Consider the following 24,178-nt stretch of genomic DNA (forward strand, 5'->3'; position numbering starts at 1 on the left):
GTATTTCCAGAGGGACAATGAAGCGTATAAAATGACAAAACTTATACGTCACCAATGACATTTTGAAGAAATATTTTGTTAACGAATTTATCGCGGAGTTTAGACAAAACACAACAACAACGGGGGGATTCTATAGTATATTGTTTCAGAGCCTCCAATAGACGTGCAAAAATTTTCCTGCGCATTTAAGAGACTTGGATAAGAGCCTCTATAAGTCATGGATTTTAAAAATATATTTTTTCCGAGCCATTAGACGACGTAGATTTTAAACACTTAGTTTTTCTGAGATCTTCTAAGGCGTGGATTTTTAAGGAATATTTTTTCTAAGGAATATATTTTTCCCGAGCCACCATAAGTCGAGTGTAGAAAAATATTTTTATAGAGGGGCATTGGAGCGTATACGTTACGACAACACTCATACGTCACCAATGACATTAGAAAAAAATGTTTTCAGAGCTTCAATAAGTAGTGGATTTTTGAAGAATATTTTTTCTAGGCCACCAAAAGGCGTGGACTTTTAAAGAATATTATTTTGCGCTACCACAAGGCGTAGATTTAAAAAAATCTGGGCGTGAATTTATAAAGAAACATCTTCTCCAAGCCTCGAAAAAGGATGGATTTTTAAAAGAACATGGCACAAGGCATGGATTTTTAAAGAATATTTTTTTCAGAGCTACCAAAAGGCATGGATTTTCAAAGAATATTTTTTCTAACCCTATAGAAGACTTCTGGACCTCTATGAGGCGTGGATTCTTAAAGAATATTTTTCTGGACCACTATAAGGCGTGGATTTTTAAAGAATATTTAGTTTTAACGAGTATTTTTTTTCCAAAACTCTACAAGACGTAGATTTAAAGAGATTTTATGGCTGGGCAGTGAAGCGTATTAGTAACGACAAAAGTCATACGCTACCAATGCATTTTTTTAGGAAAAATACTCTTTAAAAACCCAGCCTTTTTGGGACTTGAAAAGACATTCTTTAAAAATCTACGCCTTGCTACGACCTAGAAAAATAATTATTCAAGAATCTACGTCTTGTGGTAGCTCAGAAAAAATATTCTTTAAAAAACCCAGCCTTTTTCGGGGCTTGGAAAAATTTTTCTTTATAAATTCACGCCTTGCTAAGACCCAGAAAAAAATATATTTATAAGACCCAGGTTTTTTTTAATCAACGCCTTGTGGTTGCTCCGAAATATTCTTTAAAACTCGACGCCTTATAGAAGCTCTGAAAAACATTCCTTTCTAAAGTCATTGGTGACGTATGAGTGTTGTCGTAACTTATACGCACCAATGCTCCTCTATAAAAATATTTCACAATCCTCGCCTTGTAGTGACTCAGTGGACTCAGAAAAATATTTTTTGAAAATCCCAGCCTTTTTTTTGGGGCTCGGAGAAAATATTCTTTAAAAATCCAAGCCTAGCTAAGACCCAGAAAAATTATTCATTAAAAATCTACGCCTTTCTAAGACCAACAAAAATAATTGTTCAAACATCTACGCCTTGTGGTAGCTCAGAAAAAATATTCTTTAAAAAACCCAGCCCTTTTCGGGGCTTGGAAAAACATTTTCTTTATAAATTCACGCCTTGCTAAGACCCAGAAAAATATATTTATAAGACCCAGATTTTTTTCAAATATACGCCATGTGGCAGCTCCGAAAAAATATTCTTTAAAACTCCACGCCTTATAGAAGCTCTTAAAAACGTTTATTTCTAAAGTCATTGGTGACGTATGAGTGTTGTCGTAACTTATACGCGCCAATGCCCCTCTATAAACATATTTCACAATCCTCACCTTGTAGTGGCTCAGGAAAAACAAAATTCTATAAAAATCTAGGCCTATTAAAGACCCGAAAAAATATTCTTTAAAAATCCATGTCATTTGTGACGTATGAGTGTTGTCGTAACTTATACGCTCCAATGTCCCTCTGTAAAAATATTTTACAATCCTCGACTTGTTGTTGCTCTGGAAAAAAATTTTCTATAAAAATCTAAGCCTTTTAAAGACCCGGAAAAAATATTCTTTAAAAATTCATGTCATTGGTGACGTATGAGTGTTATCGTAACTTATACGCACCAATGTCCCTCTATAAAAATATTTCACAATCCTCGCCTGGTAGTGGCTCAGGAAAAAAATATTTTATAAAAATCTAGGCCTATTAAAGGCCACGAAAAATATTCTTTAAAAATCAATGTCATTGTGACGTATGAGTGTTGTCGTAACTTATACGCACCAATGTCCCTCTATAAAAATATTTCACAATATTCAGGAAAAAAAAATATTCTATAAAAATCTAGGCCTTTAAAAGGCCCCGAAAAAATATTCTTTAAACAACCACGTCTTTAAAAGGCTCAGAGAAATATTTTGATGATGTTCCCTATAAATATTCTTTAAAAATTCTGTTGTTTTTTTTGATTGATTCCCTTCAATGGCCATTGTCATGGTCCTGCTCCATTATTATTATGATGATTTTTATGATGGCTCTAAAAATAAAACCATTGAAAACATTGATGGAAATATTTGACAGTACTTAAAGTAAAAATAAACATTTTATGACAGCTTTTTGATGTTGAATGGCAAAACAAAGCAGGCAAAGAAAGAAAAAAATGTGAAACGAAAACGCTTGGCAGGGGACCATCAACTTAATGGCAAATGTTTTTCGTTCGTTTAACGTAAAGTGGTTTTTGGACAATAAGTCCAAATATAACAACACTCAGTAAACACACATACACAGTTTACCTTCTGCCATTTTCTAGGGAAAACGGGAGAAATTATTGTGGACCACAACAATAACCTCATGAACAGGAAAGGCGAACAAAATGTTTATTTTTTGGCAAAGTGAGAAAAATATTTCGTGGTTGGAATCTAAGATCCTGCCAGCCTCGGACCTCCCTTCTACCTACCATATTGAAATAACAAAGAACTATATGTTTAATAGTCCCCACTATTGTTTGTCCTAGTGGCCATTGGACCACCACCTACTGCCTTCTTAAGGTGATCTCGGGCACCCCAGACCTTCACTTAAATATACTCACGCACACTCTCTAAGCCAGAAACAAAACATGAAAATAAACATCGAGAACCCACACACACATGTTTACATTAACAGCCTGTTTTTGTAAAATTCCAAACGAACGAATTCGAGTGAGTTACGACCAAACCTTTATTTATGTTTATAAATGTTTTCTGAATCAAAACAAAAATAAATGACATATTTTTCAAAACCAAGGAGTTTGGTCGTAAGTCACTCGAATTCGTTCGTTTGGAATTTTACAAAAACAGGCTGTAAGTACACAACTATATAATTTTTTTTGTTACAACAATAACAAAAAAAAATAATATTGGGTGGTTGGAAGGGAGACTGATAGAGGGTGGGAATCCTGATGGTCAAAACTTTGCTTTAACGAGTTAAGAAGGCCAAAAACCAAAAAACTTATGGCTTAAAACACGTCCGCAAAACTTAAACAGATATATAAACACATAAGGAACACAGAAAATAGTATGTGGGTGGGTAAGTGTGTGTGTGTAAGGCACATGTATACATAAATATGAGTATTTGTGTGCGTGTGTGTTTTTTGGACAACAATGTTTTCTTTGCTATAGGAATGGAAATGAACAAGGACATCTGTCCTGTAGTTGTTACCACAATATATAAATGGGCAGCAGATTACATTTGTGATGGCAAAAATAGCAGTGCTTTGGAAAATATTTTTTAAAAATTTCATGCCTTGTGGTAGCTCTAAAAAAAATCCTTCTAAATGACATTGGTGATGTATGAGTGTTGTCGGTACTTATACGCTCCACTGTCCCCCCACAAAATCTATTTTTTAATCAACGCATTAAAGGGACCCTGGGAAATATTCTTTAAAAATCTACGCCTTAAAGGAAAGCAGGAAAAATATCCTTCTATGTGGCAAACAAATATTCTTTTAAAATCCACGCCTTGTATAGGGTCGTAAAAAATATTCTTTAAAAGCTGACGCCTTTCTGAGGCTCAGAAAAAATATTATTTAATTTAATGTTCTTTAAAGGTCCATACCTTATGGTGACCTAGTATTCTTCAAGAATACGCGAGCCCCTGAAAAACTAATCTTCTAAAATCCACGCCTTATAGAGCCCTGAAAAACTAATCTTCCAAAATGCACGCCTTATAGAGCCCTGAAAAACTAATCTTCTAAAATCCACGCCTTATAGAGCCGATGAAAAACCAATTTTCTAAAATCCACGCCTTATAGAGCCGATGAAAAACTAATCTTCTAAAATCCACGACTTCTATAGGATCATAAAGAATATTCTTTAAAAATTCCAACCTTTTCGGAGGCTCAAAAAATATTCTTGAAAACTCCACGCTTTGCTGAGGCTCAGAAAAAAGTTCACGCCTTATGGTGGTCTAGTAAAATTATTATTTAAAAATATTGGCCTAATAAAGGCTTGAAAAATACTCCTTCTAAATGCTCTTGGTGTCGTATGAATGTTGTTGGTACTTATAGGCGTTCATTGAAAATACGTCTATAGAGGGTCAGCGGAGCGTACAAGTAACGAGAATACTCATACGCCTCCAACCGCATTCAGAAGAAATATTTTTCAAGCCTTTAATGGACGTGAATTTTTTTTAAGGTTTTTTACCGTGCTCATAGAAGGTGTGAATTTTTAAAGAATATTTTTTCTGAGCTATCACAATGCTTAGATTTTTAAAGAATAATTTTTCTGGGCTTCTATAATGCGTTGACTTTTAAACTATACTTTTTGTGAGCCAAAAAAGGCTGGGTAGCGTATGAGTTTTGTCGTTAATTATACGCTCCCCTGCCCAGCTATAAACACCTCTTTAAATCTACAACTTATAGAGGTCCAGAAAAACTATTCTTTAAAAATACACACCTTATGGAGGCCCAGAAAAAATATTCTTTAAAAATCCACGCCTTATAGAGGCCCAGAACAACATTATTTAAAATTCACGCCTTGTGGTAGCTCTGAAAAACATTCTTTAAGAATCCAAGCCTTGTACAAGCCTAGAAAAAAATGTTCTTTAAAAATCCACGACTTATAGAGGCCCAGAAAATTTTTTTCTTTAAAAATCCACGCCTTAGAAGATCTCAGAAAAGCTAAGGGGTTTAAAATCTACGCCTTCTAATGGCTCGGAAAAAGTATATTTTAAAAATCCATAACTTACAGAGGCTCTTATCCAGGTCTCTTAAATACGCAGGAAAAAAAATATGCATATATTTTGGAGGATCTGAAAAAATACTATAGAATCCAACCCGTTGTTGTTGTGTTTTTTTTTCTAAAATCCGCGCTAAATACGTTAACAAAATATTCCTTCAAAATTCCATTGGTGACGTATAAGTTTTGTCATTACTTATACGCTTCATTGTCCCTCGGGAAATACCATTTTTACGCCTTAGAAGATCTCAGAAAAACCAGACGTTTAAAATCTAAGCCTTCTAATGGCTCGGAATATTTTAAAAATCCATCCATATATTTTAAAAATCCATAACTTATAGAGGCTCTTATCCAAGTCTCTTAAATACGCAGGAAAAAAATATGCACGTCTTTTAGAGGCTCTGCAACAATACAATCCACCCCGTTGTAGTTGTGTTTTTTCTAAAATCAGCGCTAAATACGTTAACAAAATATTCCTTCAAAATGTCATTGGTGACGTATACGTTTTGTCATTATTTATACGCTTCATTGTCCCTCGGGAAATACCATTTTTATCTACACCTATTTGAGACCGAACAAAAAATTTAAAAAAAAATCCAGGACTTTTAAAAAACTACTTCTACTACATGTCGTTATTGGTGTATAAGTGCTGAGACCCAGAAAAAAATGATATTTCCACGCCTTGCTAAGACACAGAATCTACGCCTTGTGGTAGCTCAGAAAAAATGTTCTTAAAAAGTTCACGCCTTATGGTGGCCTAGAAAAAAATCCACTACTTATTGAAGCTCTGAAAAACTTTTCTTTCTAGAGTCATTGGTGACGTATGAGTGTTGTCGTAACTTATACGCTTCATTGACCCTACATAAATATCCACGACTTGTTGTGTCTCAGGAAAAAAATATTCTATAAAAATCTAGGCCTTTTAAAGGCCCCGAAGTAATGCAGGACTTTTAAAAAACTACTTCTACTACATGTCATTATTGGCGTATGAGTGTTGTCGTTACTTATATGCTCCATTGTCCAGCTAAAAATATTTCTTTAATCAAACGTTGATTATAAAGGTTCGGGAAAAATATTTTTTTTTTAAGAATTCTTGCCTCTCAAGGACCCTGAAAAAATACTCTTTAAAAAATCCCCACCTTAAATTGTTCCCCTTCTTGCTGCTATAATTTTCGGCACATCCATCCCTCCATTTGGCCTCATAATTTCTTGTTACAAAATACCGTTGTTCTACAAGTTAAGAAATATATAAAACAGAATAAGTATCATAAGTAACATTTACTCGGACATCAGAGCATTAAGGACATTCCAACATGAATGCGTGTACTCACTCCCACACACACCACATCTCCCTCCCCTTCCCTTCTCATCGAACAATCATGAAAATATCTAGCCATAAGGATATCATTATTTCGAACAACATGACAAATGACAGACGCTGTCCTGCTAAACACACGAATGCCTGCCTGCCTGTATGAAAGGATGTTCGACCAAAACGACACACAATGGTCACTTCCTATTCCTATTTACAGCAATTGCATATGATTTGGACAACAAACAGCAATAACAACAATAATATATAGAGAAATATCTGATGATATTGCAGGACCATTGACTGAACTAAGGATACATATGACACGTACAACTAGTGCAGGGCAAGAGATTTTTTTGGTTATGAAGCAATAAGACAACATGGAAAATATGTTGTAAAATTAAAAAAAAAACCTTGGATTTACAAGGGAAGAAGGACAAAGGAGTGGTGGAGAGAGGGACCTATATCCTAAAGGCATGTCCATGTTTGCTGTATATATACTATTTTTTATATATAAAGAAGGACATTTAATTTTATACGCAAATGTTTTTCAAGTAGAATATTGAAAATGTGCGTATTAAAACTTTTTAAAAAAGAAATCTCATGTGGGATATGTGCAGTTTAGGACCTAAAAGCTAAAGTATTAAACATATTTTTTGTAGAGGGGTTGTAGAGCGTATAAGTAACGACAACACACATACGTCACCAATCCCATTTTGAAGGATCTCTTTTTTTTCAGGCATTTACAAGGCGTGGATTTTTAAAGAATATTTTTTCTGAGCCTCTAGAATTCGGGGATTTTCTCCGAGGTACAATAAGGCGTGGATTTTTAAGGAATATTTTTTCTAAGCTTCAGCAGGGCGTAGGTTTGTAAATATAATTTTTTTCTGAGCCTTAACAAGGCGTGGATTTTTAAAGAATATTTTTTCTGAGCCTTATCAAGGCGTGGATTTTTAAAGATTAGTTTTTCTGAGCCTTATCAAGGCGTGAATTTCTACAGATTAGTTTTTCTGAGCCTTATCAAGGCGTGAATTTCTAAAGATTAGTTTTTCTGAGCCTTATCAAGGCGTGAATTTCTAAAGAATATTTTTCTAAGCCTCTATAAGGTGTGGTTTTATAAAGAATATTGTGCCTGGGCTGATATTGGGACATAGGAGCTTATAAGTAACGACAACACTCATACGTCACCAATCACATTTTGAAGGAATCTTTTTTAGAATTTTACAAGGCGTGGATTTTTAAAGAATAGTTTTTCTGAGCTACCACAAGGCCTGGATTTTATTATTATGGGAAATTTTGAAATTTCATTATTCATAAAGAAGAAGAAGCATTTTCTAGTTATAAAACACACACATTTGCAGTAATAATTCCATACAAAAATTTAACAAATTGATAAGAAAAAACCGAATTTAATGGCTAATTATCAGATTCTTCACTTTTTGGGTCCATAACTTCATTTTTGGTGCTTAGGGTCAATGGACAAAGTATTCTAGAGGTAATTTCACTATGGGTCATGGAGTAAAAAAATCTTTAAATATGGCGGATACCAAAGAATAATCGAAAAACAAAATTTTTCTAATGTGTTTTCGTTTAGGGCCAAAATCACCATCAAATCTGCATTTTTGGGGCCAAGGGTCAATGGAAAAAGTATTCTAGACGAAATTTCTCTATGGGCCACGGAGTAAAAGAAATCTGTAAATATCGCGCATACACATAAAAATCGTATAACAAATTGAGTCTGTTGTGAAAAATGAATTTGAAGGTTATTTTTGTGATGTATTTCCGTTAGGACCAAAATCACCTGCAAATCTTCATTTTTGGGGCAAGAGGTCAAAGGAAAATGCATTCTCTATAAAATTTCACTATGGGTCACGGAACACAAGAAATCTGTAGATCTTATAAATAACCATTAAAAATCCACTTAAAAATTGAGTCTAATGACAGAAATTAATTTGAAGACTAATTTTGTGATGTATTTCCGGTTAGGGCCAAAATCACCTGAAAATCTTAATTTTTGGGGCAAGTTGTTAATGCAAGAAATATTCTAAACGAAATTTCACTATGGGTCATGGACTACAAACTATCTGTAAATCTTATAAATAACCATAAAAATTCGGTTACAAATTGAGTCTTTTGACAAAAATAATTTGATGGTTATTTTCCAGTTCTCTTCCTATCTCTTTTATTTATTCTGACCCTTTAGAAGGCGTTGATTAAAAAAAGAATATTTTTTCTGAACCCTTAGAAGGCCTGAATTTCTAATAATGAACCTCTTTAAGGCGTGGAATTTTTAAGACTAGTTTTCTGGGGGTTTTAAGGAATTTTAAAGAACAAATTTTTCTTAGTCTCTAAGAAGTGTGGATTTACAAAGAATAGGTTTTCTTAGCCTCCAGAGAGAGCGTGAATGAAAAATATGTCTTGTATAGGGGCAGTGGAGCGTATTAGTAACGACAACACTCATACCTCACATATGACATTTTGAAGGAATGTTTTTTTCTGACTTTTTAGAAGGCGTTGATTAAAAAAATAATATTTTTCGGAGCCTTTAGAAGGCCTGAATTTCTAATAATGAAACTCTTTAAGGCGTGGAATTCTTAAGAATTGTTTTCTGAGGGTTTTAAGGAATCTTAAAGCATACTTTTCCTTAGTCTCTTAGTGGATTTATAAAGAATTTTTTCTTAGCCTCCAGAGAGCGTGAATTAAAAATAAGTCTCATATAGGTACAGTGGAGCGTATTAGTAACGACAACACTCATACCTCACCTATGACATTTTGAGGGAATATTTTTCCTGACTCTTTAGAAGGCGTTGATTTATAAAGAATATTTTTGATGAACCATTAGAAGGCCTTGATTTCTAAGGAATAATTTTGCTGGGCTACTTTAAGGCCTACAGATTTAATGAACAATTTTTCGGAGCTTCTGTAAATTATGTTATTCTCCTCAACTAGTTTGCCTTAATCCCAATTATCTTCTGTGTTCAATTCTTTGAAAAATTAAACTTTAATAGAAAATTATTACAAAATTATGTTTGCATTAAATGTGTGAGTGACTATGTGAATTTGAAAGGAAGTCGTAGGATTATTAAAATGAAGCTGCAGGTATTGCCATATCAATATCCATAACATGGCAATTGAAGTTGTGGTACTTCAGTATACAAATTTCCCAAAAATATTATTATTACTACACATTTTGTGGCCAAACTTCAGGTCAAGAGTCATTAACAAAGCCACATATTTTCTGTGCGGAAGTTCTATTTTGAATTTTTCGGATTTTATTTACAGACAATTTATGTCGTACAAGTGTTTTAACAATGGCTATCGATTTCCATTTATGTGTGGGGTGGATTTTCAAGGAGTTTATTGAGTGAAAGATATTCTAAATTTCCGTATAATTAAATATAGAAATTAAATTTTATATATTTATATTTTACAAGTATTTTATAATATGTCTATAAAATGAAATTAATAATGGTACATCCGGGCGTATGAGTTATGACAACACTTATACGTGCCGAAATCCGAAGTAATAATATCCAATGGAATTTTTATTTTGTAAAGGTTTACATTTTTGTAATTTAAGAAGATTTAATGTAAAATATTCTTCTTCAGCAGAGTCGTCAAAGGCTTCAGATTCTAAATATTTGTGTTTTTTATTTTACTTTTCTCTCTAATCTATATTCAAGATTTCTTCTATTTGCCGCCCTGGTGGCGTATGAATAATGTCACCACTTATACGCCCCTCTAATACCACATTAGCAATAAAGGATTTTTTCATACTTCACATTCATATTTAATTACACATTATTTTGTAGCAATTTTGTTGATTTCTCTATTAAATACTAATATGAAATTTTTTCTATGGTCTAGGCAAAAATAAACAATTTTTTTTGTTGGGTATGAAAAATAATTCTGAATTAGTTAACCATGCTTAAAAAAATTCGTTTCTGTATAATGTTTTTGTTATCACAGAAATCGTTATTCAATTAAAATACGTATCATGGGTGGCGTATGACTGATGTCACAATGTATACGCCACCATAATCGCTGCATATTTTAATTGTATTAGAAATTTTATTTTAGTCAGATGTCAGTGTTCATAGTTAAGAGTCAAATTTGTTTAGAGGAAATGCAGGGATTCAAATAGAAAGAAATATATTTTTTAAATAGGAATTTTCCTGCCAACATATTTTTACCGACCTCAATACAATCTATAACTGAGGAAAGACAGAAAATTATAGTTATCCTTCACCCTTTCCTGACAATTTATATTACTAATCATAAATTAAAAATTTCCAGGTGACATATAGCTCAAATTTTATGGATTCACTTCTTAAAGAAAATTTCAGGAGTATTTGGAGCATTAATTACAAATGTTGACCTGGTATTTCTTGATACATATCAATAGCATTACACTTTGCCTAAAAATAAAAGCAAACATGCCTGAGAGTTATTTCAAAATATTCAATGGAAGCATTCGAGTCGTATGAGCGCTAACAGCAAGTATACGCTCCTCCTGCCAGCATTACTAATTTTTTATTGATGTATATCCATAACTGTTTCAGAGGCTTTAAATATTCAAAAGAACCAATCGGGTCGTATGAGTGTTGCTGGTAATTATACGCCCATCCTGTCAATATTTAAATTTTTCTTTGTGGATCCATGTGTAAATCTGCCTCAGAGGCTCTGTACTACATATCAGTTGTTTCAGAGGCTCAAAATATTCAATGGAAGTAGTCGAGTCGTATGAGTGTTGCCGGCAATTATACGCCCCTCCTGTCAATATTTTCAATTTTTCTTTGTGGATCCATGTTCAAATCTGCTCCAGAGGCTCTTTACTATATAACCGCATTAATAATATTTATTCTTGTTTGTCTACACCAGGGGGCGTATGTTTGATGTTAGGCCTCATACGCACCCTCAAGTATACGCTCCTCCTGTCAGTATTTTTAATTTTTTATTGATGCATATCCATATCTGTATCAGAGGCTCAAAATATTCAATGAAAACAGCCGAGTCGTATGAGTGCTGCCGGCAATTATACGCCCCTCCTGTCAATATTTTCAATTTTTCTTTGTTGATCCATATTCTGATCTGCCTCAGTGGCTCTATACTATATAACACCATTAATAATAATTATTCTTGTTTGTCTACACCAGAGGGCGTATGTTTGTTGTTAGGCCTTATACGCACCCACGCCTGCTTAATAAATTGTAAATATTTAGTTACTGGAAGTTTTGATTTAATTTTTTTCAAAAGAATCCTTATTGAAATATTTGTTACTGAGGTCGACAGGAGATTTTTTTTTTTAATTTTAACAATTACCTTTGAAATTGTATAAAGCAAATATGTCCGAGAGTAATTTCCAAATTTTCATTGGAAGATGTCGAGTCGTATGAGTGTTGCCGGCAATTATACACCCCTCCTGTCAATATTTACAATTTTTCTATGGTGATCCATATTCAAATCTGCCTCAGAAGCTCTTTACTATATAACAGAATTAATAATAATTTGTCTTGTTTGTCTACACCAGGAGGCGTATGTTTGATGTTAGGCCTCATAGGCACCCATGTCTGTTTAATAAATTGTGAATATTTGGAAGTTTTGATTTACATTTTTTCAAAAGAATCCTTATTGATATATTTGTTACTGTGGTCGACAGGAGTTTTTTTTTTAATTTTAACAATTAGTTACTGGAAGTTTTGATTTAATTTTTTTCAAAAAAAAAAAAAAAAAAAAAACCTTATTGAAATATTTGTTACTGTGGTCGACAGGAGTTTTTTTTTTTTTAATTTTAATAATTCCCTTTGAAATTGTATAAAGCAAATATGTCCGAGAGTAATTTCCAAAATTTTCAATGGAAGAAGTCGAGTCGTATGAGTGTTGCCGGCAATTATACGCCCCTCCTGTCGATATTTTAATTTTTTGTTGATCCATAATCAAATCTGTCACAGAGGTTCTATACTATATAACAGCATAAATAATATTTTTTCTTGATTGTCTACACCAAGGGGCGTATGTTTGATGCTAGGCCTCATACGCACCCATGTATGCTTAATAAATTTTGAATACTTATTTACTGGAAGTTTCGATTTAAAAAATTTGTCACGAAAATTCATTATCGAAATATTTGTTACATAGGTTATCAAGAGGTTCTCACGATTTTTTTAAACTTACCAGTTCCCACTGAAATTTTAGAAACGATTTTACTACTTTCTGTTACCCCTGGTGGCGTATGAATACTGTCACCACTCATACGCCCTCTAATACCTCATTAGCAATAATGGTTTTATATTTATAGTTCACCTGTATATTTAATTACACATTATTTTATTACACTCTTTTTTCAATTTCTCTATTCAAATTCTAGTTGGGAATTATTTGTCGTTGTAGTCTAGACTAAAAATAAACAATTATTTCTCTGGGGAATGAAAAACTAATTATAAATTAATTTATCATAAAGAAAAAAACCCCGTTGGTGTTTAATTTGTGTGATTAACATTTTTTAAATATTCAATTAAAATATGGGTGGCGTATGAATAGTGTCACCATGTATACGCCACCATGTTCTCTACGTATTTTAATTGTTGAAACTGTTATATTTGTCTGATGAAGAACCACATTTGTAGAATGAAATATGGTTCTAAAAATATCCATATTGGAAAGAAAGAATAATTTTTGTGGACCTCTAGAAGGCATGGATTTACAATTAATATTTTTTCCTGAGCCAAACATTAGCAATGGATTAAGCACAAATTGTATAGAGGGAGCGTATAAGTAACGACAAGACTTATACGTGACCAATAGCATTTAGAAGGTATATTTTTGTGAAGCCTTTATAAGGCTTGCATTTTAGTAGTGATTTTTTAAAGAGAATTTTTTTTAAGCCTCTTGAAGGCGTAGATTTTTAAAGAATATTTTTCGAGAGCCTCAACATGACGTGGATTTTACAGAATATTTTTTCTGACCCTATAAAAGGCGGGATTTTTAAAGAATATTTTTTCTGATCTTCTAGAAGCTCTGGATTCTTAAAAAATATTTTTTCTGATCCTTTCCAAGGCGTGGATTTGTAAAGAATATTTTTACTGAGCCTTTCCAAGGCATGGATTTTTAAAGCACATTTTTTTGAGCTACCAGAAGTTGTGGATTTGTAAAGGACATTTTTTTGAGCTACAGAAGGCGTGGATTTTTAAAGAAGAATTTTTCTGAGGTACTACAAGGCGTGGATTTTCAAAGAAGAATTTTTCTGAGCTACCACAAGGCGTGGATTTTTAAAGAAGAATTTTTCTGAGGTACTACAAGGCGTGGATTTTTAAAGAAGAATTTTTCTGAGGTACTACAAGGCGTGGATTTTCAAAGAAGAATTTTTCTGAGCTACCACAAGGCGTGGATTTTTAAAGAAGAATTTTTCTGAGGTACTACAAGGCGTGGATTTTTAAAGAAGAATTTTTCTGACCTACCACAAGGTGTGGATTTTTAAAGAAGAATTTTTCTGAGGTACTACAAGGCGTGGATTTTTAAAGAAGAATTTTTCTGAGCTTCTAAAGCTTGGATTTTTGAAGAATATTTTTTCTGAGCTTCCCTAAGGCGTGGATTTTTAAAGAATATTTTTTCCTGAGCTACCACAAGGCGTGGATTTTTAAAGAATATTTTTTCCTGAGCTACCACAAGGCGTGGATTTTTAAAGAATATTTTTTTGAGATTCTAGAAGGCGTGGATTTTTAAAGTATATTTTTTCTGAAGTATCTAAAGGCTAGAATTTTCAAAGAATATTCTGTCTGAAGTATCTTAAGGCTAGAATTTGGAAAGCATATTTTTTCTGAGCCTCTAGAAAGCGTGGATTTTGAAACAGAATTTATTCTTGGGGCAATCACAAGGCCTGATTTAAAAACTGTTCATATATTGGTGAGTTGGAGCGTATAAGTAATGACAACACTCATACCTCACCTATGACATTTGGAAGGAATATATATGTTCTGACTCTTTAGAAGGCATGGAATATATTTGCTGAGTCTTTAGAAGGCATGTATCTTTCTAAGCCTCTAGAAGGCGTGTATGTTTAAAGAATATTTTTTCTGAAGTATCTAAGGGCTAGATTTTTTAAAGAATATTCTGTCTGAAGTATCTTAAGGCTAGAATTTTCAAAGCATATTTTTTCTGAGCCTCTAAAAAGCGTCGAATTTTAAACAGAATTTATTCTGTGGCAATCACAAGGCCCGTTTTTAAAAACTGTTTATATATTGGGGAGTTGGAGCGTATAAGTAACGACAACACTCATACCTTACCTATGACATTTGGAAGGAATATATTTGCTGACTCTTTAGAAGGCATGGAATATATTTGCTGAATCTTTAGAAGGAATGTATCTTTCTAAGCCTCCAAAAGGCGTAGATATGTAAAGAATATTTTTTCTGAAGTATCTTAAGGCTAGAATTTTCAAAGAATATTCTGTCTGTAGTATCATAAGGCTAGAATTTTCAAACTATATTTTTTCTGAGTCTTTAGAAAACGTGGATTTTTAAACAGAATTTATTCTGGAGCAATCACATGGCCTATTTTAAAAACTGTTTATATATTGGGAAGTTGGAGCGTATAACTAACGACAACACTCATACCTCACCTATGACATTTGGAAGGAATATATAATTGCTGACTCTTTAGAAGGCATGCATTTGTAAAAAAAATACTTTTTCTGCACCTTTAGAAGGCCTCGAATTCTAAAGAATAATTCCGGGTTACTTTGATGACTAAATTTTTATTGAGTATTTTTTCTGATCTTCTGTAAATTATTATATCTAAGTGTTGATCTTGTATTATAGAAAATCCTATAAAATAACGTTTTTGTATATCCTTATGATAAGTAATATTTAAATGATATAAAATAATTTTAATTTTGTACTTGGAATTTATGAATTTCCCTTAATTTTGTTTCTGAGTGGAGCATTGGGCGTATGAGTGTCGACAGCAATTATACGCTCCCCAAAAAATTTTATTTATTATTGTTATTTTTGTTCATTACTCATCACAATGCATCAAATTTTATTGTGAAAGTTTTTCAAGCATCCATTAAAAGGTTTCACATTTCTAAACATGTTTTTGAGTAGCTATTATATTTTATTGTTGTTTTGTTGACCTTTAAAGTTGTTACTCAAATTACCTTAATTGAGTGTCCTCTTTATTTTTTTTTTTTCAAAAAGAATCTTGATATTTTCTGCTGTGGGGGCATTTTAATTGGGTTTTCATTTCGTCGCCTTAAATATTATATTATTCAATTACATTTTGGAATGTTTGTAGGACAATAAGAAGAAAAAACTTTGTCACTTCACGGGAATAAATTACGAGGTTTAAATTAAAATAAGGGCGTATAATTTTCGTCAACACTTATACGCCCACGACAAATTAAAAATAATTTAGCTTTTACATAACAACGGTGGCATATAAGTGTTGTCGTTACTAATACGCTCCGCTACTCCTCTTTTGAAATCTAGAAAAAATGTTCTTTAAAAATCCGCGCCTTGGAAAAGCTCAGAAAAAATGTTCTTTAAAAATCCGCGCCTTGGAATAGCTCAGAAAAAATGTTCTTTAAAAATCCGCCCTTTGAAAAAGATCAGAAAAAATGCTCTTTACAAATCCACGCTAACACTCATACGCCCACAACTTCGGTGAACTAATTAAAACTAATACAGCGTTTACTTACCAATGGTGACGTATAAGTGTTGTCGGTACTAATACGATCCACTATTCCTCTATAAATATTGTATTGTCCAAGCTTTGTTTTTGGCTCAGAAAAAAATATTCTTTAAAAATCCACGCCTTGGAAGGGCTCAGAAAAAATGTTGTTTAAAAATCCACGGCTTCTAGAAGCTCAGAAAAAATATTCTTTAAAAATCCACGTCTTGGAAGGGCTCAGAAAAACTATTCTTTAAAAATCCACGCCTTGTGGTAGCTCTGTAAAATATTCTTTGAAAATTCGCCCCTTTTTGAGACTTGAATAAGGTTGCGTCTACATGTTGTCGTCAGTCATACGCTCCAGTGGCCAAGCTATAACTTGATTGCTTAGCCAAGTTTCAGCTACGCCTTTGGGGACTATTGTTAGCTAAATATCTGATGAAACTAGTTATTTATGTCCTGCATAATTAGGCCCTGGGCCAATTTTAAGAAATTACTCTCCCAAGTGTATAAATTTGAGGCAAAAATCTTATTTTCCCATTGTAAAAAATGTAAACCTCGAACTACTGCCAATAAATCAACCTTCAATTTCATAATGTAAATATCAAAAAACCGAACTGTAAAAAAAACCCATGGCCATAAATTCTCAACGAACACCAAAATAAAGCCAAGAATGAAAACAAGAAAAACCACCAGAAGAAAGCAAATGCCAAAAAACCGGTCCAAAGAACCACAGAAGTAAACAACAACAACGAACCATACAAACAGCAAAATCCCTAATGAAGGTCAATTCGGCTAAGGCAGGACATTCCCAATGAAGAAGAAGAACACAGGGCATTCGAGAAAGTGACTTTGGCTCCAAGGCAATTTAATTTATGGTGGTGGACAACAACAACAACAAAAAACGTCTTTCGAAGAAATATTAGTTTAACTAAAAATACACATTCTCAGGCCTCAGCAGGACATACCAAATGTAGGCAATCGCATGGAAGAAGATATGTAAACTAGAAAATCTAACCAAAAAACCCGAAAGAAAAGTAGAAACTCGTCATGAATTTAAGCCAAATCAAAAAACCAAAGATTTGTAAAGCAAAAATGAGAAAAAAGGGGACAAAAATCCTGACACAGCCATGATAAATGTCCGGGTGATGATGATGGAACAATGGCTACGGCTGCCAGACAGCCAACAGTGAATCCTTTCCATTTAATCTCCGGCGGACAGCCAGTAAAGCTACTACTGGGGAAAAGATTGCAGCGACATGGCAAATTTGCATAACTGGTCGCGAGAGAGGGGGGGGGGGTCAAGAAAACAAAAAAACCATTAACAAACACAAAAACCCGGTAAGTGACACCTTTAGTTGTGTGCACACGGGCACACATAAAATGACAAACAGGACATGCAAAAGGATGTATTAACCATAGACATCAAACAAAGGAAAATCCTCCAGACGGTCAGACAGTTAAACAAACGTGTCAGGAAAAATAGACCACGAAAATGGAGATTTTTTTTATTTTAGAGTAGTTTTGGAATCATATTCCTTATACGGCCACTGGGGCGTATGACTGATGACAACATGTATACGCACCCTGCACCATCATCATATTTTTAGAGCGAACTATAACGAGTGGATTTTTGAAGATTAAATTTTTTAAAGAATATTTTTCCTAAGCCACAGAAAGACGTGGATTTTTAAAGAATATTTTTTATGAACCTTACCAAGGCCTGGATTTTTAAAGAATAATTTTTCTGAGCTTCCCTAAGGCGTGGATTTTTAAAGAATATTCTTTCTGAGCTTCCCTTAGGAGTGGATTTTTAAAGAATGTTTTTTCTGGACCTCAACAAGGCGTGGATATTAAGCAATATTATTTCTAGACCACTGGGGAGTATACATAGTGAAAACAATTATACGCACCCACATTATATTTCTTAAATAACAGTTGTTCTGAATATTTTACTATTTTTTCAACATTTGATTAATAAATTCAACTTCTCATCTTTCATATCAAAAAATAAATTCAATATAAACCAGTAAGGAAAGTAGTAAAGTCGGACTGGGCCGACTATATGATATCCTTCACCACTGTGGGTATATTTTGCATATGTATCCTAACAGACGTCGCGTTTTTGTTAAATATCTATATCTGAACCGATTTCAGGGAATCTTGCCAGATACTAATTTATATTACCTTAGTCGGACGAAAATATATATGAGAGCTATATCTAAATCTGAACCGATTTACACGAAACTTTGCACACATCATTCTAGACTTAATTCAGTACGCTATGCCAAATTTCATGCAAATCGAAAGATATATAGGGAGTTTGGTTCACCAATTACATAAAATCGGACGAAAATCTATATGAGAGCTATATCTAAATATGAACCGATTTTTCCGAAACTTACCGTTCATCATTCTAGGCCTAATTCAGTACGCTATGCCAAATTTCGTGCAAATCGAGAGATATATAGGGACTTTGATGCGCCATTTACATTAAATCGGGCGAAACTATATATGGGAGCTATATCTAATTCTGAACCGATTTTCACGAAACTTTGCACACATCATTCTAGACTTAATTCAGTACGCTATGATAAATTTCGTGCAAATCGAATGATTTTCAGAGACTATGGTGCACCAATTACCTTAAATCGGACGAAGATATATATGGAAGCTATATTTAAATCTGAACCGATTTACTTAACTTAACACACATCATTCTAGACCTAATTCATTACGTTGTGCCAAATTTCGTGCAAATCGAAAGATATATAGGGACTTTGGTACATCATTTACCCTAAATCGGGCGAAGATATATATGGGAGCTATATCTAAATTTGAGCCGATTTTTACGAAATTTAGCACACATCATTCTAGACCTAATTCCTTACGCTGTGCCAAATTTCGTGCAAACCGAAAGTTATGTAGGGACTTTGGTGCACTATTTACCTTAAATCGGACGAAAATATATATGGGAGCTACATCTAAATCTGAACCGATTTTTCCCAATTTCAATAGAGTTTGTCTTTGGATCAAATACGTGACCCATGCCAAATTTCATCAAAATCGGATCATAAATGCGATACGATAAATGTGTACTTTGTTCACAAAAATACATGGTCGGACGGACATGCGTAAATCGACTCAGAAAGTGATTTTATGCATATTCGCAAACGGACCCTTGGGCCAAATAAGTGACCTATACCAAATTTCATCCAAATCGGATCATAAAAGCGATACGATAAATGCGTAATTTGTTCACAAAATACATGGGCAGACGGACGGACATGCATAAATCGACTCAAAAAGTGATTCTGTGCATATTCTCAAAAGGAACCATGGGTCTATCTCGTTTCCTTTTGCCGGTTACAAACATATGCACAAAGACATAATACCCTGTACCACAGTGTGGTGAAGGGTATAAACAGACCACAAAAATGAATGTTTTTTTATTTTACAGAATTTTTGGATTCATATTCTTTATACGGCCACTGAGTCGTATGACTGACGACAATATGTACACGCACCCACGTATCCCTCTTATAATGCACTATTTTGAAGCATACCCCTAGGCTAAAGAATACTTTTTCGGGGCCTTACCAAGGGGTGGTTTTTAATGAATATTTTTCTGAGGGTGGATTCTTAAAGAAGAATTTTTCTGAGGTACTACAAGGCGTGGGTTTTTAAAGAAGAATTTTTCTGAGGTACTACAAGGCGTGGATTTTCTAAGGAATATTTTTTCTGAGGTACTACAAGGCGTGGATTTTTAAAGAAGAATTTTTCTGAGGTACTACAAGGCGTGGATTTTTAAAGAAAAATTTTTCTGAGGTACTACAAGGCGCAGATTTTAAAAGAATATTTTTTCCTGTGCTACTACAAGGCGCAGATTTTAAAAGAATATTTTTTCCTGTGCTACTACAAGTCGTGGATTATTAAGGAATATTTTTCCTGAGCCACAGCAAGGCGTGGATTATTACGTAATATTTTTCCTGAGGCTCCGCAAGGCGTGGATTTTCTAAGGAATATTTTTTCTTAGGTACACCAAGGCGTGGATTTTCTACGGAATATTTTTTCTGAGCTACCACAAGGCGTGGACTTTTAAATGAAGAATTTTTCTGAGGTACTACAAGGCGTGGATTTTTAAAGAAGAATTTTTCTGAGCTACCACAAGGCCTGAATTTTTAAAGAATACTTTTTTTGGGGGTAATAGAAGACATGGATTTTCTAATGAATACTTTTTCAAGCCAAAACAGGACATAATTGTTCATTAATTATTGGGTCACTGGGGCGTATGAATAGCGACAGCACGTATACGCTCCCACACCTTTCTTTATATTTTTAATATTATTTTAATACATTTTCAGGTTAAATAAAAAAATATATTAAGCATTATTTTTCTCCTTCTCCCCTTTTTTCTCATTCTCCCCTCACATCACTCTCTTTTGTCCATTCATCATTTATTTATTAAATTTTTAACTCGGTGTTTATTTATTTTTTGTTCGGCCACTTCTATCCCAATCATCATCACCTCATCAAAACGCTCAACCACAAAATATGCAAATTTATCGTCAACAACAACAGCAACAACTACAACAACGAAAAAAGTATCACTAACCAATTTTGACCACTACATTGACATTTGAGTGTTATTAAATTATGTCGCAGCATAATTCAGTCGAACAGATAGACAACCCAGCCAGGCAGTCAATCAGACTGCCAGGTTGGTTAGCTTAAGTGTCATTTATTTATTTTCAAATTATTTTTTTTTCGATTTGAATGAAGGCGAAAATAATTGATTTATAGTTATTGACATGGAATATTTGTGATAATTTGTTTTTTTGTTGTCGTTGTTGCTTTTGTGGTTTTTTATGATAACGACAATGATGATGACAAAGTAATTGGAATTATTAATGACATTTTTGATGGTAGAATTTATTAAGCATATTCGAATTTTTTTCTGGGCAATTTTATTGAGTTTATTTTTTGATGTGGAAGATGAGAAGGTGAAGGTGAAAATGTTGAAAAAATTGTAAAATATTCAAAACAATTGAAGAAAAGTAATGTGGGTGCGTATAAGTGTTGCCACTATTCATACGCCCCAGTGTTCTGGGAGAAATATTCTTTAATAATCCACGCCTTGCTGAGGCTCAGAAAAATGGTTCTTTAATAATTCACGCCTTGCTGAGGCTCAGAAAAATGGTTCTTTAATAATCCACGCCTTGCTGAGGCTCAGAAAAATGGTTCTTTAATAATCCACGCCTTGCTGAGGCTCAGAAAAATGGTTCTTTAATAATCCACGCCTTGCTGAGGCTCAGAAAAATGGTTCTTTAATAATCCACGCCTTGTTGAGGCTCAGAAAAATGGTTCTTTAATAATCCACGCCTTGCTGAGGCTCAGAAAAATGGTTCTTTAATAATCCACGCCTTGCTGAGGCTCAGAAAAATGGTTCGTTAATAATCCACGCCTTGCTACGGCTCAGAAAAATGATTCTTTAATAATCCACGCCTTGTAGAGCCTTGAAAAAAGTATTCTTTAATAATCCACGCCTTGTAGAGCCTTGAAAAAATTCTTCTTTAAAAATCCACGCCTTGTAGAGCCTTGAAAAAATTCTTCTTTAAAAATCCACGCCTTGTAGAGCCTTGAAAAAATTCTTCTTTAAAAATCCACGCCTTGTAGAGCCTTGAAAAAAATATTCCTTTAAAAATCCACGCCTTGTAGAGCCTTGAAAAAAATTCTGCTTTAAAAATCCACGCCTTGTAGAGCCTTGATTGGAGCTCAGAAAATATATTTTTTAAATATTCTCTCTTTATTGTAGGATGGCGTATACGTTGTGTCACCATTCATACGCCCCAGAGTCCCACATATAAATTCATACTTTAATAGCCTTATGATGGCCTTACAAGAAATATTCTTTAAAACCCCTCACCTTCTATAATCATAAATATTTAATGTTGACCTGCTTTTCCTCTCTCCTACCACCCCCCCCCTAACACCACATTCAAAACTCTCTCTTTTATAAATGAATATTTATGTTGCCCTTGGGTCCTATATCTGACAATATATCAATATTCCATTGCAATGAATCGAAGAAAGAAAGAATAAAGCAAATAACAACAAAGGACCAAAACAACAACAACATTACATACCCTGCTGTTTTATTTTTGTGTTTCCATTTTGTTTGTTTTGTTTTTCAAAACCAGCAGGAATTCTAATGTTCTGTGACATTTCCAGAATCGGAAAAAACCCCTGGAAATTGTCAGTATTTTAATAACAGGTAACAGAACCCACAATAACAACAGCAACAACAATAAGTCATCATATATCCTTGTAGAGTAAAATAATTTGTTGTTTTTGTTGGTTCCGTTCTGACCTGACCTGGCGTAAATATGTTGTAGGGGTGGGGTGCTGACAGAAATCAATTTCACATCCTATTACCCAGAAAACGGAATTGTTTTTCCGTTCTGGCTCCTACAGCTGCAGCAGTAGGAGCTGTTTGTGGTTAGAAGTCGGAAAACAAATCTCAATATCCAATACTTTTTGATTTCTGGTCAAATCATTTGACAATAATGGCCACAACCTAACAACAACAACTACAACAATTGAAAGAATGAACGAACGAAAAAAATAATTTCCGCAAATTAAACACATTGTTCGATTTAGGAACGAATGGACGAATGACAAAAAGTATTAATTTTTTCTGTGGCATTTTGTATTTTATTCTCGATATTTTATTCTAATATCTACAATGGACTTGGGAACAACAACAATGTATATATTTCCATAAAAATCTATTGAGATAGAAACTATTATTGTGATGAAGAAATTGTGTAGGAAATTTAATAATAGAGGAAGGTATCCTCAAATGGAGCTCTAATTTTTTTATATTCTAGCCTTACAGAGGTTCAGAAAAATATATTCTTTAAAAAATTCTACCTTCTTCAGACATCGGTAAACCCAGTTGGCTTATGAGTACTGACACTAATCAGACATCGGTAAACCCAGTTGGCGTATGAATACTGACACTAATCATACGCACCCTTATGAAAGCCTAGAAAAAATATTCATACTTTAAAAATCCACGCCTTATAGAGGCTCAAGAAAAATATTCTTAAAAATCCGAGCCTTTCAAAGGCTCAGGAAAAAATATTCTTTAAAACTCCAAGCCTTGCTCTGGCTAGGAAAAAATATTCCTTAAGAAAAGGAATGTGGGGTGCGTATTCGTGTTGTCACTATTCATACGACCCAGTGGTCGAAAAAATGATTCTTTAAAAATCCACGCCTTGTAGATTCTTTAAAAATCCACGCCTTGTAGAGCCTTGAAAAAATGATTCTTTAAAAATCCACGCCTTGTAGAGCCTTGAAAAAATGATTCTTTAAGAATCCACGCCTTGGTAAGGCATAGAAAAATTATTCTTTCAGAATCCACGCCTTATGAAGGCTCGAAAAATAAACTTTAGAAATCCACGCCTTGTGGCTTCCACGCTTTATGAAGGCTCGGAAAAAATATTCTTTAAAAATCCACGACTTATGAAGGCTTGAAAAAAAAACTTTAGAAATTCACGCCTTGTGGAAAATTTTAATCAAATTTTTGTGATGGGGGCGTATACATACTGTCGCTACTCATACGCCACAGTAGCCTTATACTGAGGCATACAAACTATTAGAGGCATAGAAAAATTCTTCTTTAAAAATCCACGCCTTATGGAAGCTCAGAAAAATTCTTCTTTAAAAATCCACGCCTTATGGAAACTCAGAAAAATTCTTCTTTAAAAATCCACGCCTTATGGAAACTCAGAAAAATTCTTCTTTAAAAATCCACGCCTTATGGAAACTCAGAAAAATTCTTCTTTAAAAATCCACGCCTTATGGAAACTCAGAAAAATTCTTCTTTAAAAATCCACGCCTTGTTAAGGCCTAGAAAAAATGTTCTTTAAAACTCCACGCCTTGGTAAGGCTTCGAAAAAATATTCTTTAAAAATCCACGCCTTGGTAAGGCTTCGAAAAAATATTCTTTAAAAATCCACGCCTTGCGAAGGCCTGGA

Source organism: Musca vetustissima, unplaced genomic scaffold (assembly GCF_032173495.1).
Source record: "Musca vetustissima isolate MV318-11 ecotype Yass unplaced genomic scaffold, APGP_CSIRO_Mvet_v1 utg20965, whole genome shotgun sequence".
Taxonomy (NCBI): domain Eukaryota; kingdom Metazoa; phylum Arthropoda; class Insecta; order Diptera; family Muscidae; genus Musca; species Musca vetustissima.